Source organism: Plectrocnemia conspersa, unplaced genomic scaffold (assembly GCF_051122295.1).
Source record: "Plectrocnemia conspersa isolate PC_06_02 unplaced genomic scaffold, ASM5112229v1 ptg000001l, whole genome shotgun sequence".
NCBI classification, from domain to species: domain Eukaryota; kingdom Metazoa; phylum Arthropoda; class Insecta; order Trichoptera; family Polycentropodidae; genus Plectrocnemia; species Plectrocnemia conspersa.
Genome location: NW_028277165.1, coordinates 7,493,636 through 7,514,144, shown reverse-complemented (window position 1 = coordinate 7,514,144; position 20,509 = coordinate 7,493,636). Strand labels below are relative to the sequence as shown.

The following is a 20,509-nucleotide window of genomic DNA, read 5'->3' as shown; positions in this document are numbered from 1 at the left end:
ATTAAAGTAAAATAATTATGAATTTTTATTACAGTTTAAAGGTATAATATATGAGTAATAATTAAAGTTAATCGATTTTAATATTTTAAATCCCATATAGCGAATTGTAAATACAGCACTTAGGAAGTTAAAGAATACTTAACGAAGATCATAGGTAATTAAAGTCTGCAGTTTGAGATGGGGATGTTCTGTTTGTAATTATAATACCATAAAAAATATATTCAACTCGATTACATGCTGTCAAATTAAATATAATAAAAACTATTATAAAATTCTATATATTTGAGGATGCTAAATAATAATTTATGATTATAATTACATTATTTAATGAGTGATTTGCATTTACTCAATAGGAAATAACAATAATTTAATTTTTAACTTATAGAATTAAAGTTAAAAGTTGTATTCTTGATTTTTTTTAGGATAAATTTTTTACCTTGTATTGTCTATAAAATATAATCTAAGTATAGTTAATATATTAACAATGCATATCTTAAAATAAAGAAAATTATTATTAAACACATTTTAAAATGGCTCGTATTTATTAGTTCATTAATATTTGATTTTGTTAATATTCGTAAATTTTCGGTGTATTCATGAATGCTAGTATTTTTTTTATCAAATTATATTTTGACATAAAACAATATTACATGCGTTACTAAACATTCAGCTTAATCAAATTTCTCCGTTAAATTTAACCATAAAATATTTATATATTTATTATCTTTCGAAGAATAATATTATATATGTATGTTCTATCCCATTATATTATATTAAGAATTCAAGTATAAATGTTAATAGCGACCATTGGAACCTTACAGCTACTGGACAACCATTATTTTATTAAGTATAATTTTGTTATTAAATTTATGAAAGGCCTGGCTCATATATATAAATATATAAAATTACCTTTTTGTTTACCAATGCTTGTAGTTTCTGTTTTTTTCATATCAATTATTAAAATTGAAATTATTTGAAAAGTAATAAAATTGGAATACTTTTAGCTGTGTTTTTAAGACAAAGCTAGATAAATTTAATAAACATATTTTTAACATATTAAAGAAATGCTGTTTTTCATTTAATTAAATATCTAATTGGATTTCGAGTTATTAATTTATGAATATTAGGTAATCGTAAAATTTATGTCAATTTAAATATAATTCATTTTTGAAGATATTTTTTTTCCACCTCTCTAAAATATAAGAAAAAAATATTTTATTAGCATTAAATGTTGGAAGATTTGATGCAAATTATTTTGGAAGTGTTATATTGATACAGTGGCGTAGCAATGGTGGGGTGAGGGGGGCGGGTCGCCCCGGGCGGCACTTGCATGGGGACGGCATAGTTGCGATGGGATCGTCTAGTTTGGTACTTAACCCTAAATGAACTAAATTATATATATATCCACGAATAGCAAGATCTTAACAATAACCAATTAATTATTTTAATATTTGCTGATTTTATGACCATGCAAAAAATGTATAGGGGGGGGGGGGGTGGCAATTTTTAGGATCGCCACGGGCATCACATACTCTATCTACGCCACTGCATTGATCAAAATAAATGGTAGACAAATGGAGCAAGGTCTGTAGAAAGAAGTGGATGAAAAAAATTAATTTTATCAGTCTTGTTAATTTTGTAACATGGGGACGCGTATTAAACTTCTGTTGACAAATGTATGTCTTTTCTAATTTTTTTTTCAAACCATCCAGCTGATCATGTTAGAAGTTTTCTGTTATTGTTTGGCCAAGTTTAAGAGTTTCGTAATGCGCAATTTATTTTATATTGCACCATACACACAAAATAAGATTTTTTTAATTTTTTTTACGGCTTGAGTATGGATGTGATTTTAATTAATAATCATTTTATTTTTTAATTATTAATTTATTTATTGATCTTTTTGATTTTTATTGATTTTAATTATTAATCTGTTTTTTATTAGCTTTCTTTAAAATGTAAAAAATAATTTATATGTGACCTAATGCACAAAAATATATGTTTGCTAGACAATTTATCTAAAAAGTTTCGTGGTCTTATTATTATATAACATAAGCAGTAGCACATTTCATAAATTATATAGGCAGGTGTATTTAACCGTTGAGTTCTCTCAAAGGTCAAATTTTTCGCGAAGTAAATAAAAACCAGGTGTAGCAGTTTTCGAATTAAGAACGTCGCGAGGTATTTTCAATAACGTCTTTTTTACGCGAAAATGTTGCTCGTCTTTGGTTTCAATTTTGTTTATTTTGGGTCCATATAACTTTAACGACCCATACTACTTATCCAACAGAAATAATAAAAACCGCGTGGGTTAGTAAATATAAAACATAAATAAATATAGATGCGAATATAAATGTTTACAATTTTTACCTAGTTTAGATGTAATCTCGTGAGCTTCTATACATATATTAAAATAATTAATGAGCATAGATATTAAGTGGTATGCGATTATCTCATATCTTCCACATATTTAGTGCGATGTCACTTAGCAGAAAATCTGAATCATCTACACATGGATTATCTCTGATTCACCAGCAAGCGAAAGATCTGCTCATTCGATAAAATTATATTTATTAAAACTGAAGATTGTGTTTCAGATCAGATACACATCATATTTAGCTTAGACAATAATACTTTAACATTACTGAACTTTTCGCTGTATATACATGTGTATATGAATAGAGTGGGTGATAAACTCACTTTTTTATAAATTACGAGTATCGAATACGTGTAAAATTTTATAAATGGCTTGCAAGTTAACACAATTTACAGTCTTGGTTGTTGTAAATTATTGCGGACCTCCAACGAGTTGGACCCGCACGTCAATCGAACGTTTACGACCTGTACGTTTTAACATATATTATTTTTACAATGTGGTAATTTAAATTAATTTTAAAATAAAATCCTTTTCTGGCGATAAAAATGCACGATTGAAATAATTGTAAAATAGAGTGACAGTCTTTTAAATGTAAGTGAAAAATAGCATATGATCCTCTAATTCGGTGGAAAAAAATGAGATTGATATATATAATAAATAGCAGTACTTTTTTGTATTTATAGTGTAAGTAAACTAATGCTTTTTTGACAAAAAGTCATGTAATATTAAATATGTGAAAGTACGACTCTAAAAAATAATGAAATAGAGAGTAAAGCTATCATCATTATTTAGTTACAATATAAAATGGCTTAGCTTCTTATTGCATCATAATTAAATACACTTACATATAAGTATGTACATACACATCTAATACTACATTAAAATTTTGTATTAAATATACATAGTGCATTCATATACGAACCAAAATTATAATAAATTTCAGTTAATTTCGAATTGCCATCACCTGCCGCGAAGATAACCGTTCGGTAACATTATTCAAACCGCCGTTTATCGACAATTAGCCTCTTTCTTATGGTTTAAAATGGACCTAAGCATTATATTCTATACCAGGCTAACGAGACCTCTTCCTTTCATCCGCTCAAATCCCATAACGACATTTCTATTTCACGGTTAGGGAACAAGGGCGGCGCATCCGGCAAGTCGTGTTATTATTGTATTTATTTTATATAACATAAATAATACATACGCGCTCCTTGGCTATTTTTCGAAGTAGAACACATGCCGCAAAAACCCGTAATTCACGGTTTTTTCACCCGGGAGTGTGTCGACCCCAATAAACTAAATTGATTATAAAACGAACCCTTGTTTGACCATCGATCCAAATCACACCTGTTAGTCGAATTTATGTATTCACGTCTCGCTACATACATATGAATTTCATATATGAAAATATAGAATTTTATGGTATTTGACCATGGAAATATAATATAAAGAATGCACAAAAGTGAGACAGATATTTTACTATCATGTTTCAAGTTTCCTCTCAATATAGTGTAATGGAAAATAATGCAGTCTTTAAATGCTAAAATGATTTTCTTAAATACAGATACATTCTAACTAATATTTTAAACTATTTGAAAATCAATTATTAAAACCATTAAAATTAAGATAGTTCTTAAAGTTTGAAAAGCTTAATTTAAATAAATAAAATTAACTACATTATAAACATATTAATACATATTTAAAAAAATATCAAAAATAAAAATGCTTAAATTGGTTTTTAATTTTTTCTTGATTGTTCCTGTTATGTAAAACACAGTAATTGTTAAAAATGTTCCTGAAATCGCGAGAAATTGCGAACTTTGTCAAGCACAAAATAATTTAACTTCGGCAAAATATATACTACGAATATTCGAGTAATGAGTAATAGAAAAAGGCCGATTATATTAAAATATTTGGGTCAAAATCTATGAGTATTTTCTAAAAAGCTTTGAGTATTTTCTACGTTATAAACTTTGTAGAAAGCTCTTTAACTTCTGTACTTTAAATTAAATATTTTATCAACTTAAACTTTTATATTAAAATGATTTTATACCTAAGTACTTATTTTTTTGATATGTAAGCAATCAGGTATTTTAACCGTCTACTAATATAAATATTACGAGATCGAGTTAGGACATTATTTTAATATTGAATCAAGGATAATTTATTTTAGAGTACTTTATTTTTAAAAATATAATAAAGTTTACGTCATTTTTATTCCCACAGCCAATCTATTCTCTAGAATGGTTCAGTACCATTTCACGACAATAGTGCAATAGCTTGATTCCGTTAGAGTAATAAGATCGATCAAGCGTTTTACGAGTCAATCAAACAAAGAGCCATAGGCCTTTACCTTCAAGTTTTAGAATAATTCCCCAGTGCCACTTGGACGCTTATGAGGCCACCTTGGTTCAACTTTTCGATTTATTGCACCTCATTAAACTAGCGAATGGAACACCTCACCCCGGCGAGCATATTGCTCCCTGAGCTAATTAACTTCACGGTGTAAGATGTTAAAAAGCAATCGCAAGACGCAATTCAATACTTTAAAAGAACGATCTTTTCATTGTTGTTACCATATGGCGTATGCTGGCAATAGACCGTGGATGTTAATGATCCGGTGGTAGTAGAGTTTATGGCAAATTGATACACTTTTTTGATCAAGCACCCTCTATGCTGTGTATTCTAACGTCTTATGCGATAATAAAACAATTTGGTTTCTACTTTGAGTTTCAAATTAGGAATGGTATACAAAAATAAACTATTTTGTAGCATTCCTAATTTAAATTGAAAACTTTTTATTAGTTGAGCTTTCAAAATCATTCTTATACAATACATAATTTTTAGAACATATTGAAGAATAATAGTATAATAAGTTGTAACCAACAGTTCTACTAAATTAATACTAATAGATTTTCTGGTATTTTATGCGTACAGTTAAAAAATATATATTTCCTATATAATAATGAAATAAACTGAATTAATTTGCAATAAAACATATTACATTAAATACAAGTTATTAAAAAATAAGAATGAAAATGGTTTATTTTTATCTATACGTAATTAAATAATTCATTTTCCCAAAATTTATAAATAAATAAACAACGCAGCAAACGCTTTAAGATCTCTTAAAGAAAAATAATTTGCAAAGATATATTTTAATCAATAAAAATTAAATCAAATTAATTTATAATTGAATAAGCAACTAAATATATATCTGAATATAATAATAAATATAAAAAAAATATTAAAAATAAAATATAAAGAAAATTATTACATAAAATACGTATCTGTAGACATATAAAAAACCTAAATATCTCAAATAGCCGTTTATATATGTATATTAATATTAATATATTATATAAATATATTATTTTTTATTTATAATTTATGGAAATGCGTGGAGTTAAAAAACCTATATAATAATGAAATACCTTGCATTAATTTGCAATATAACATATTAAATTAAATTAAAATAATTGAAAAGTAAAAGTGTAAGTAATTATTTTTAATAAATATATCATCGGCGATCCATTGTAGAATCGGTGAATTGTGGTCGGTGAACTTTCCGTCGGTGAATTGCAGTCGGTGAACTTTCCGGATATTAGGAAACTTCCTTTTTCCCCGACGAAAAGTTCACCGACCACAATTAACTGACTGGTAAATTCATCGAATGGAAAATTCACTGACCCCGCAATTCGATAATTTAAAAGTGAACATTCTGGTCGGTGAACTTTCCAGTTTTTCTTGAGTTTCGTCAGTTTTTATTACTTATTTTACATATCTTATACAAGTAAATTGCAACCCGGCGATTTTCAGTGGTCGTCAAAATAAAAAAACAGTTCTTGTATAACCATTTTGTAAAATAGCAATACAATAAACACAAAAAAATTTAAAAAATAATGGATAAAAAATTTAAATATTAAAAAAATTAATAATAGATCTAGATGATTATGTTATTAAAAAAAAATACACATTATGAATTTATATAGAAAAAACAAGGAAGAAATTACATAAAAAAAATACACGCATACATATTAATTTTTCGATGTGCATATAAAATATCAAAAGTGGGACCAAAAATGTTATTTTTTCCATTAATGATACATAATATATTCTAGTGGTGATTTTAAGTAAAAAATAATATTTTTTAGCTATTGGTTCCGCTTTTGATAGGAACACTGGAAGGGTTGAATATGTTTCTGGATAATGTGAAATTACTGCAATGTAAAATTTATGACGTGTATTTTTTCTTTGTGCAATTCTTTCCGTGTTTTTTCCCTTTGTCATTTTTGCTGTGTAATTTTATCACGTGATTTATTTTTTAGTGTACATTTTTTCCGGTGTAATTTTTTTCTGGTAACCGATTTTTGTATTTTATACAATTTATACACAATTAGAATCAAATAAAAATATTATTTATTTAATAGTTAATTTTTATTAAAATACATTTTTTATCAGTAATAAATACATTTAAGATTTAGGGAATTCATACAATTATTTTAAGGTGGTCTAATTAAACATTAAAACAAATTATATTTAACGTTAATAATATCTATATTTGCCTAGTGCTAGTATGTGCATGCATTTTCAATAAAAACATTACGTTAGAACTATCCTCTTCAGTTTATCTTAACTAAATAATAAATACATTAACCTATTTTTTTAATATGAAACAGAATATTTAAATAAAAAATATTTACACACGTTTTACCCCTTAATTTGTGATTAAATATAATTTTAATTTCTATACTTCAACAATCTCAATGAATAACTTGATTTTTATAATAAAATTCATGGTCCATTTCCTTTGTATAAACGTGGAATCAGAAACATTTCATGAATTTGTATTCTAAATCAACATTTAGCAAAACTTATAATAAATTTTACTATTGAATTTAATTTATAACGGTAGGGATGTTTAGTTTAAAATAATATTGAATTTCAATCGAACTACGATAGAAAGCTTCTCCCTAATTCCGTTTTAAGTTGACGAATCAACAAAAAACGCATTTTTTCATCAAATCAAACAAAAATTCGCAATAGGGTTCGATAGATATTTCACACCCAATAAAAAGTGTTATCTAGTGCTATGTGCTGACCGAGAAAAAAATCACCCTTTGTTATCCATTGTTTGCCAAACTAGCAACCAAACGCGCCACCCCATAAGCAGATAAAGGTAATTCGCAATGCGTCCAGGTCTGAAATTAGGGCGATAAGGTTTATCGATACATCCATGAAAGGTGCAAATGGCCCAATGGGGCTCAAAGGGAATATTTATATTTATTGTTAAGATAATGCACCGCATCCATGAGTGTGGCATATGGACCTTAAAAAATATCAATAGACTATTTTTTATGTATTAGTTTTATTATTGAACGCTCTATAATAAGTGATGATGTCCTGGTTTTTAAAAAAAAAATAATTAGATGATATGTTAAGATCATTCTCATCTCATAAAGACATAAATATAGTTTGTACCGTATATCACTAAAAAAATAAAAAATCATGTGTTGAAGTATCTCTATCAACATCATATGTGACATCCTTACGACCTAATTGTCATTGTCCTGGCGCATTTAGACCCTGGGATTCGATTTTGCACAAGTCAGTAGGCTTTACGACGTACACTCGGTCGAGTGGATTCTTTGAACGGTAGAATCGCAGTGACGCGAAACCGGCGGCACGCGTACCGATTAACGCGGACAGGGCCGCACTCGAACCAGAACAATATTAATTATTCACTCACTGACACATAATCACAATACACATGTTTAATTTAATGAATATGATTACTGATATGCCATTTACGTTTTCACTATAATCAAAAGATGTTCAAACGACCATAAATGCGTGCGTATACTTATGTTTTTAATGCCACATTTCAATAGACTTTTTTTTTAATTTTTTAAAAAACACAATTTTTTTTTTCATTAATGATTATTGTAAAATTGGACGTCAATTAAATCAATATTTCAAATCAGTATAAATAGCATTTTTATATTTTTTATTTACGTAACCAAGTGGTAGTATAAATAAATATAGTGAACAGTGTGTATGTTATAAGATAGAGTGCTGCTTAGAAATAACTTTAATCAAGGACCCTCAAACTTTATCAAAGTACAAGTTTTTTATTGTGTTGAGAGTGTATATAATATACGTATAAAAATAAAAATTGCTATAAGTTGATATGAAGAGAGAAGCGGTTACGGTTTATATGAAGAGAGAAGCAGCTGCTTTTGGTTAATGTTAAGCATAGCTACGCTTGGTAGAGAGTTTGGCTGAATCTCGTATGTCTTAAGTCGGAAGTAACTGGTAAAACTTTTAGGTATGTACCATTTATTCTATTTTAGGTATGTAACATAACTGTTCATTATTTTTTTTAATCGTTTAATTGTATAATGACTATTATGGCACATGCGGGAAGCCTGTCAAGTCATAATGGTCAGATTTATAATAAAATATTAAATAAAGCCAGGTTATAAATAGTGCCATATATAAGCTGCATTATTATTTTATATTTTAAAATAATCAGTATGGCGTCTAACTAATTACTTATAAGTGTTTAGTAATTAAGAATCGGCTTATTGTTTTTTATGCGGCACCCAAGTATTAAGTTTTTTGAGCATCCAAGCTTATGTTAAATTGTAGTTATATTTAGAGCCCGACGAAAAACAATTTTGTCATGGAAAACGGTCTGAATAATGAATATTTACATATTCGATTTTAAACCAGTGGTAAATATATCTAACAGCACTCCGTCACGACACCTTGCAAACTTACTCAGTTCTTGACAACATAATTTACTATGAAAAATGTTAAACTTAATAAAAATATAGTTATTTGATGGCTTAAACAATTTGAAATTGTACTATGGCCGGTAGATTAGTAGCAACCTCGCGGTGTCCTCTGTCAGATTATTAAAAGTGGTTCGAATCGGAAAACGTCGAAATAGGAGACTTGCCATGTCGTTTATCGTTACAATATCATCGACTCGTTAGGGCTGCTCCATAGTAATTGCAGGCATCCGACGTTACTATCTCTGGCGAATGAGACGGGTAATTGAGTTAGCCGCAGGTGCAGTCAGTAGTTGGCTCGATTGTTATTACGCGATTTTTCATGCATTTATGCGCTTATTTAGCGCATGCAACGTCGTGTCACGGAAACGCCACATTTATCACGGTTTGTATGTTGAATTTAAGCATTCCATGTTGGACAGGTTCAACTTTTTTTATTCTACAGAATTCAGAGGACCAAGCAAATAGTTGATATTAAATAAATAATGATTTAAGCAAGGAATATATCTATGTACAGCATCTAGCATAGAATAGCTTAGGTTGTTTTTAGTTTTATTATTTCATTTAGAATACCTGTTTTATGTAATATTTATTTTTAAGGTATTTATATCATATTGATATACTTTTATAAACGTCACTCATAATTTCTTATAAGTAATTACTTAATATCTTTATTCATATCTTATTCATATCTTTCAATGTTTCTAGATAAGAATACGATCAAATTGTTAAGCCGTATAGAATTTGAACTTTCCTTATAAATATGTATAAGCCATACACGTTTTATTTTCAATACATCCATATCAATATTAAATTGACAGGAAAGTCTATTTATGTACATTATCCTCATTCAAATTTTATGCATCTTTTGAGACTTTAAAACAGTTTTTTTATTACTATTCAAGTCGTATCGGTGCTATATTTTAATAATTATGATATACCGATCACGAAGACATGACCATATGTCACATTGACAATCGGTGCCTTTGATCGCACCCCATCACGAATCCTGACTTCCTGACTAGTTGGGAATATATCTAGGTAGAAAGGTGCTATGTTCAATAAACACCTAAAACGGTTAAAGTGTCTTTTATCATCGAAACTCGTAAATCAATCGCTGATCGAGTAGATAAGGATGTAACAGGGATCTTCGCTTGCGCCGGACATTCTTCGGCAATTAGAGTCATGTCGAGAAAGTTCAGGACTATTTACGGTTTTGAATGAAGTGCTTCAGTCAGGAATGTGAATGACGTAGTTAGTCCTTTGTGAATGCAAATATTAAAAATATGAATGGTAATGTATTGTGCAAATTTTGTGGATAAATTTGAGTATGATTTTTTTTATTAATATAAAGCTCCTCTAATATGAAAAATACAACTGTTAAAGACAACATGAAATCATTTTTAAATAATATATATTATTGCAAATTCTATGCTCAATTATATCAAATTTTAATTTCATATAAAAGTATAAGTGTATTTAATGTAAAATGGCAGATTTTTTCGACGAAACTTCCAATGCAAAAAAATGGAACTATTATATAAGCCCAGAAAAATATCATAAAACTTATTTTTTTAATTTATAACTAAGTAAATAATTACATTTATTATTTAAATAAATCAAGAACGAACTGATAATATTAAATCAGTGCGTTAAAAAATAGCAACAAAAATCCGCAAATGCCAATTAATTATAATTTAACACACACCTAACCGTGATTCGAGATGCTTTTGATTAACTCTTTCTGCATTGACATTAAAAATCAATTATGTTTATAAAAAATAATTTCATTTTAAAACAATGTGCACAAGTTTTTATTATTATACTTCTGAGGATGTCGAGAGATTTTTTCGACGAAACATCAAGTGAAAAAAATGCAGAAAAACGTTCGTAAAACATATTAATTTTAAAATTAAGAAATACATAAGTATATGTTTTAGTAATCAAAATAATTACTACAATGGTCCTCAAACGAGATAGCTTTGCTAACAAAAATATATTTATCTATAGAGATGAAGTTGGCATAAAACGTAAAAACCTAGTGCTTGGTGTTTTTTAAGACGACAACGTTTCGCAAAAAATGCTTTAAGCATATTCCAGTGTATATTTGTTACAGAAACACTTATTTAAATTATCAATTTTGTCAAAAAAAAATTTTTTTTGATTCAATCTGTAATTTTGTATCGATATATTATGGTTTTCTCACTAAAAAAAATAGAAAATTGATCACTATGTTGTAATGAAACAAATGTAATGCAACTAGGAAGCAGAATTCTATATGTAATAAACGATGATTATTTATTTATGGAATTCACCTACTTGTCATAATAGTACCTAATTGAATATATAAGAGAACGACACAAAAAAAAAGATTTATGTTTTGACTAAAAAAAATACCAGGATATTAAGTTAAAAAAAATGTAATAAATTAATTTTAGTCAAACTTAATAGAAAGAGATAAATTTAGATTATTTTTATAAATCATAACAAATAAAAATTTACCTATATATAATATTAAAGCTTATAAACTTTACATTTCTTTATTGTCAAGGAAAATGTATGAAAAATAATAACTAAACATTTAGAAAGATAGAATCAGATGTATCATACAAAAAAATCTGGATCATCTGTGTTACCACAGATGATCTTAAAATAATTAATTTCATTATAAGAAGAACAGATGCCACAACTTTTTTTATTGAATGAATTAATATCTATATATAGTTATTCTATAAATACTAACTCAAAGTAATACAATTAATTACAGATAAATAAATTTATTATAGCGTTTATAATTAATAATTAACATATAAATAAAAATTATATACTCATACTACATTTACGTACAATTGTATTTTTTTTAGTATTTATTAAGTTTGCTTTTCTAAGAAATTCTAAAAAGCCCTTGAGAATTTTTTTTACGACAATATCACGTCCATGGCAAGTCAAACAAATATTAAGTACGATGGAGATGTCACTTTAGTTCGACAGATTGATATATGCTTCTATATTTTATTAGCTGGTAGGCCAATCTTTGATTGACCTTTGTTTAAACGTCATAATTTACGTTTGCCTATATCAAAACACAATGAAGATTGAAGATGAAAAGCACATAGGGATTGCTGATTGCAAATTTAATGAATAGTGTTTCAATGTTTATGTAGTGGTTGAGTGCAATTAAGCACTTCCATAGTAATAATATATGTATATATAAATAAGCAAATGGCAAAATTAAGCACACGCTTTGAGTAGACATATTTAAATTAATAAACAATTATTTTATTTTCCCTAACAACGACAACGAATAACAAAGAAGTATCAAAAGAATTTAAAATTAATGAATATTATGTTATCATGCACTCACCGTCAGGCCTAACGAAGGGGGGGGGGGAAAGGACAAATTCCCAGGGCCCGTTCTCCCTAAGAGGCAAAACTCTGGAAAAAATCATTGCAAAAATATATTTATAAAAAAAGTAAATCAAATAATGAATCTGAACTAAACTACAGCGGTTTGAGATGATGCATTTTAGGTATAAATTCATTTAGCCATTTTTTATATACGTTATACAACAAATAAAAGGAGCGGAACATTGCCTTCAAAAGCACCCACTTTATAGGTAGTACTTTCACAATCAAAATTAATATTCAAAAAGACAGCTTGTAGTTTTTTGACGCAGCTCCGTGTATGTAAAAATTTGTGTGCAAATTATTGTTGACTTTATTACTTTTTGAACGTTTAAAAAATATTAGACATGAAATGTCAAAAAAAAATATAACAATAAACATTAGAAATGCAGCAAAATAAAAGAATAATACATTCAGATTTATGTGCTTATTAATAAAAAAAAATCTAGAAAAAAATAGTCTCGAATCTATCACAAAAGTATCTTTTAAAATTTGTTTTTTCAGTAAAATCATATCTAAATACATTTTCACTAGTACATACATATTTTTACCAGTTAAAATATGAATTATCTGGCCGTAAAATTATATGTTTTTAACTTTTTTATATGTCGTAATATATTTACAATATTATCATTTTTTATATACATTTGATATTGATAAATTTGATGTGTAAGTGTTAGAGCGAATGTGTATGTTTTGGTATATATTTCTACTAGCACTGCTGCTCTAAAATGTATATGAAACTCAATTTGACAGTTTCGAAACGTCTATTTGCTGTTTAAACCCAATCCTAACCTAATGAATTGATATTAAACTATGTTTTAAAAATATTACCGATATTACTATGGACTTCTAATATGAGAGGGCTGATCAAAGTATGCAGTGGGAACACTCGGTAACGAGCGTTCCCACTGTGACGGCGACGGCACGATTTTATTGCTTTTGACGTGGATTTTTGACTTTTGAGAAGGGATAATTGTTTTTTGCGCTCTCCTATTGGTCAATATTCGGTTTAAATGTACTTTATTTGATTCTCGAATAAAGTGCATTTAAACCGAATTACATTTAAACTCGTTATATTGTTATAAAAATCATAATATAAACGCTTGTTAATCGAGCGTTTTCACAATGATGGCACGTTTTTATTGCTTTTGCCCTGTACTGGAAATGTACTATATGGCAACACTGAGCAGTAAGGAAAACACGACTAATTATCACATAAATTTTATGAGTAGATATGTTTATGCTTAATTGAAATGCTTCGCATAAAATATGATTTCAGAAAACATTTCGCAACGGTAGCTAATTTTTACATTTATTTGCAGCATAGAAAGGGCTAACTCAATCCTATTTTATTTATTCAAGAAATTATATTACGATTAAAAAAAATAGAAAATGCCAATTTTGTCATGAGGCCCGGAATCATTGTTTTTCTAGGATCTGGGTTTGCTCTCTATCTGGCTATCATTAGTTTAGGTAATTTAAATTTATTTTGTTAAGAAAAAATATCATGGAAATATCTGAATTAATAAAACTAAAAAATAATGCATCGAAACCCATGTTTATAATTTTGTTTTTTGTATTAAGATATCTGTAACTGAGTTTCAAATCGTTTTTAAATACATTTTAACAATCAATGTTTTTGTATTGCATTATAATTATACAGATTAAATAAAAATAAAATTTCTTTATACAAAATATCATTAAATTTTAATTTGGCAAATTTATGTTAAAATGGAGTCATATTTTAATTGGATAATCCATTATATATATATATTTATATATTAAACTAATTAAAAAATAATTCAAGTGCCATTCAAATACACACTTCATATTAATCCGCAAATTGTGATCCGATAAGAGGGCAGATGTCTGTTCCGTGACCAAACTTTATCTGCCATATTATTTTAGAGTACCCCTCGAGCTTTTCGGTAAAAATGTCTACACACAACACATAGCAAAAGTCAAAACCTGTTCGATAAAACACGTCCGTTAATGAGGCACGCGTCCAGCACGAGCCAACTTCCGTAAACGTTTCGACCTTTGGGGTCTTTTAAATTATGCAAGTTAAAAAAAATGCGAAACTGCACGCCACCATGTTCAACTTAAAAGTGCGCATTTGAACTGAGCCACGTGCTTAATAAAAAACCTCGTTCATTGTCCTTCAAAAATAAAATAAATACTTGACTTTCAACAAAATTCACAAGTTTGCCCCATATATTCCATTTGAGTCAAATCTAACCACAGTAAGATAAAAACGAGAGCAGGATTCGATACACGACAGTGTTGCCTAGCCATCTTGTATATACTACACATTATATATTATACGAGACGGTTAAAGTTAAAAGTTAAGTTTAACATCGATACGAGCGAGTGGTATTAACGAGCAAGGATGTTGAGAGCTTATTTATGTTCGATCATGGTGACCTCTGTGATCTGAATATTGCTTCATTGATGCAAACAAGTTTTTGAAATGTTCACTGGGTTATCTGGATAAGGATCAGAGCAATTTTGCAACTTGTGATATAAGGAATAAACTTTCTAGTTTTTTACTTTGCGTTTAAAAATAAGTTAACTTATTAAAACTAGTTATGAGAACTTTAGTAACCAGCAATAACTATTTTATTTCATAATAATAATGTTATAAATCATATAAAAAATAATATTTATGGGACAGAAAATATATTGCATGGAAACACTTAATGTCATATTGATGTATTTAAATTTATAATATATTGCTAATTTAAGATTGTAAACGAATATATGTTTATATATAATATAATACATACATATATTAGGTAGAAACATTTATTAGTACACAATAATTGAGTTAAATGCTACCTTTTTAAATATAGAACATCTGGCAAATGTTATTATCTATGTAAGAATTAATATAATTTGTAAACCCTTATATGTTATTATATTCATTGCCAAAATATCTGATTACTATAATTATAATGTTTTAGAATATTACAATTTGTAATATTAATTAAATGTACTAAAACCCTATTGTATATATAAACAAATTATTGAATCATTTTTAATCAGAATACCGCAGTCGTTTCCTCATTTAAAAATATTATGCTTGCACTACACTCTCTGGAAGTTGTCCGAATCGAACTGAAGTCAGCCAAGGTTGCAGACTTCCGAGTAGCGACCACAAACCATATCATTATCTCTCTCACTCTCATCACTTAACACGCGAGAGAGCGAAAAGGGAAGTATCTCACCGCTCGCGCTCGAAAGAGCAGCTCCGATTTCGGTCCGTTTGCTGACAATGTTCGGAAGCGCTCGAAGCTGGCCTAGTCGACTGAATTACTTCCACTTTATCTCCCGTTTTCGGTAACCTCGAACAACTTCTGAGAAATTTTAGACCGTACTCGACCGAAGTAACCCACTATATTCTCCGTCCTTGGCCAACCTTGTCCAACTTCCAGAGAGTGTAGTTCAGGCATTAGGATAGTGTTTTTCATCGGTTTGTTAGTTTATGATAAATATATTTTAATGATTTATGACCTGGCTTATTGCTTTTGACCTGGACTGGAAATTCACTATATGGCAACACTGAGCAGCAATGAAAATGCGACTAATTATGAGATTATTATTATGAGTAGATATTTTTTAATGCCTTATTAAAATATTTCGCATAAAATATGATTTCAGAAAATAGGTCGAAAGGGCTAACTCGTACCTATTACTATTTATTTAAGAAATTATATTGCGATGTTAAAAATATATAAAATGCCATTTTTATCATGAGGCCCGGAATCATTGTTTTTCCATGGCCCAGGATCGCTCTCGGCGGCTCTAGATCTAGGTAAAAAATATGTTGCATTACCACACAATGAAAACAGCACAAGTTGCCTAACAACATATTTATTTAGTAGCAGAAGCGTATATTTCTTTAGCTCAATTAATTTTCAATTAACAATCCCGATTATGTATAAAGGAAGTCAACATTTTTGAGATGAAGTGATGTTTTTAAAAGCTCAAATCACGTAGTTATCCATTTATTCCCGACTTTTTATTGAATGGCTGATCAATTTTTTCACTCCTCTTAGATATATTTTTAATTTGTCAAGAAAAACTTCATCGTTTTCTGATACGTAAATAAATTGTAATAAATGGTGTATCGAAAACTATAGGCCAGTTGGCGTACCTTTGGAATTCACTAAGTTCTTTGATATGCTTCACAAATATATACAAAATGACTGTCAGCAGGATTTAGTGGACCAGCAACACGGTTTTTATCTACGTTATTATTACACGAATAAAATCGGTTAAAATTTTTTTTCAATATTAAAACCAGGCCTACGTAGATTTAATAAAATTTCATATATAAATTTCAATATATGCAATGAATGATACTTTGTATTTTTAAGTAATAGTGTAATTAAAATAATTAAGATAATTCATCAAACGTGACTTTGAAGTTTTCCGAATCATAAACTTGTTTTTATATTGCTTGCATTAAAATTAAAATATGTAAATAGATAATAAAAGCATTGTTCTTTTAATTATATATTGATTTTACATATGTATGCGGAAAAGAATAGAATACATAAGGACAAATTTTATTGTAAATGAGTCATATCTTTTTTATTACGCAGACTAGTTTTTCTAAAGCTGAAAATATATTATGAACTTTTTATTATGCAAAATAGATTCATAGAATAGAATTTGAGTTCATTCGGTTTTTGATTTTTCGATTACCTTTTTTAAAGTGAGCAATGAAACAATGAAAAAAATAATACATATTGATATATGAAATAAAATTGCTTACACAAAGGCAGCGGAAATAAACTACACTTAAAACGGGATAACCAATAACCAGTTTAAACTCTTTGGTAGTATAGATTGCCAGTACCCTTTTGGCAATTTCGCTACAACATGTCTGTTTGTCATGTGACTTTTTTTGTTTTGCCAGTCAAAAATATTTATATCATCACGCCCTTTTGACCGTATTCGTATTGTAATCGGCCACTCGACAAAGCACTCGATGCGCAAGTACCCTTATGGGTCGTAAAACATCGCGATTCGCGTGCCCGTTATAGTTTGCAAAAAAAATGTGCATTGTGAAATGTGTGCGCCATTGTGACACGAGTCAGAGTGACAGTTGTCATTGCGAATAATTCAGGGGTGACAAAATTATTTATGTAGATCGTAAAATCGCGACAAACGACCGATAGTAAAATTTTGTATTCGAACGGACGTTTATTGCATTTTTTTGCTAGCTTAGAAATTGCATTATATTAGTTATTGTGTAATTTATTACTACGTGCGCCCAAAGCGCAAAAGGTTAAAGGATAAATTTTAGGAATAAAAGCGATGTTTCGTTGTTAATGTAATTAAAGCGCTTTGAGAGCTTTTGCCGGCATTAAGAGAATTAAATTTACCTTAAAAACTTTATATTTACAATGACGCACGTATTATGTATTATACTAAATACATTTAATTCTTAATTTAATTAAATAAGTAAAATAAAATATAAATATTTGTATTAAAATATACTAAATAATTATTATATTATAATACCCTAGAGAAGAATAAATATGAATTTTCGTATATTTTTACATTTATATATATATATATCATAATATAAATATTTGTTATTATTTATATATTTAGTTTTCTTCTAATCGCTACTAATATAACCATTTTTTCCAACTTCTGTGCTATTTATAAATTTGCAAAATATTATTATAAATAGACTGTAACGTTTCATAAAATTTAAATCTATATGCATAACATAAAAATATTTATATTTCATAATACAATTAACGTCAAAATCATTAAATAAAACAGAACCAATTATTATATCTATTTTATAGTAATTTTTATGACCTTTAAACGCTACATACGACGACCAATCCAATTTGTCAGATCCAATTTCACACGAAATCCCATAAAGCCAATACACACGATCCACACTTTACGAAATTTCCTTCAGTTTTAAATCCAGGAAATAAAAAATTAGCGCAAATCGTCGCTTTGTACCGCGGAGTGCCACTCAACGATCATCATCTCGTCACAATGATGATGATGATGATGGTGATTTTCATGGCGGACGTTGCCCAACAATCGATGTATCGGATCGCTCTGGATTAATGCCAGCCGACAAAAAGGTTGCACGTCACTGACATCACCTCGCTCTCGCGCGTCATTTATTTCGTGTCATTTTCATTGTTGTGGATCTAAAGGGGTAAAACGCTAGGCATTGTCTAGCGGACATGTAACACAATAACTTAACATTCGGAAATATTATTATTTAAATTTGGATTTAAGTGTGTCGACCGCGGCAGGGTTGAAAAATGTGAGATAATTAAAATTGATAGTTGAAAAAATATGACCGATCACTATCCGCAGCTGCGAAGTGTGGCTAACATCAGTCCTAGCAAATTGCGACTTGTCTGATATTTTTTTGTATAATTATTTTATATTATTGCGTAGACGGGTAGTGAAGTTTTCATATGTTTTATATTATCTTCCTTCACTTTTAGTGTCACTATAAAAAAATGTAATATTTTTTTGCCTAGCAAGAAAATATTTCTTTGTAGTTTTAAAATCAAAAAAATTAAGAAACCCTATTGCGATTCTCAATATAAATAAACGTTTTTAAAATGCATTTAAATATATAATTAACTAAACTGTTAGTGAGTTTTAAAAAAATGAGGTAGATTTAGGCAAAAAATTAAGAAGAGCTAGAAAAATACTAGTCATAATCACAACTTTCGATGAAACTCTAAATTTTATTATGTTAAATTAAATATTATAATTAACTAATAACATTAATTTATTAATGCCTTTTTTTAGTTTAATTTAAAAATATTTATCTACTTTAATTGGATTTATTTTATATATATATATATCATATGCAATACAAAAAATACATATACCTACATATTTTTGTAGATAAAATTTTTGTGTAATTACACTTAATGCAAAAATTATGAAATCAACTACAACAAAAAATATTTTTGTATGACAGCATCACTATAGTAGCAACAAAGTTCACTTTGTTATGAAAATAAATATTGAGTAAATTTTAAAAAATGTGTTTATTATACTAAAATAAAATAGAATACATATTTATTATGTACTACGTATCAAAAATAATTGTTCAAATAAATGGTGTATTAAAACAATAAATTTTGCCAAAATGTTGATATTTATAGACAAGACCTTTTAGTAATAAACTAATTATGGGTGAAATTATTATCGAGTTTTAGAAGTATAATATTGCTGTACATATATCGACATCGACTGTTTTGTGAATAGTTTAAAGTAAGTAAATATTTGTAACCCTTTAAACGCCAGCGACTTTTTAGTGAGTCACCTCTTATTTCTTGGGTCAGTATCTCTTTCTAAACATAAATATAAAATACTTGGTTTACTGATATATAAAGCAAGTAAAATAATCTTTGAATTGAAAAAAATAATTGGTAAATAATTCGTTAACTTATTTTAAGAAATAATTCGTAAAAAAACAACAAATGAGTGAGTCACTGGCGTTTTTATGTAAAAATATTTTCAACTTAAAAAAATTATATTAAAAATCAAGAGCGCAAAAAATTAACTCTAATATGGGTTATATTTTAAAAATACCGTAATTTATCAACAAAAAAAATGGTATTTAAAAACTAGTGACACTTCTTAGAACAAAAACAATTTATTTTGTAATTAAACATCGAGCATTTTTATTATCACTATTAATAAATAAAATATTATACTAATAACGACTATTTTGTATATATTGTGGTTAGTAGTAAGTAAACTGTTTTATAGATATTTTAAAGATTGTTCAAAATACATATATAATTTCTACTTTGAAATACTAATTTGCAATCTAGATTAAAAAAGTCAGCTCTAAATAAATGCAATATATATTATATTATACCTGAATTAAACTTAAGCGTGTAATTCATACATT

General features: G+C 28.0%; 1 protein-coding gene across 5 annotated transcripts in view; it reads left to right on the top strand.

The window, feature by feature from the left end:
• Positions 1-20,509, top strand: part of RapGAP1 (Rap GTPase activating protein 1) — a 390,544-nt gene that overhangs the window by 126,362 nt on the left and 243,673 nt on the right. The gene's annotated exons all lie outside the window — the stretch shown is intronic.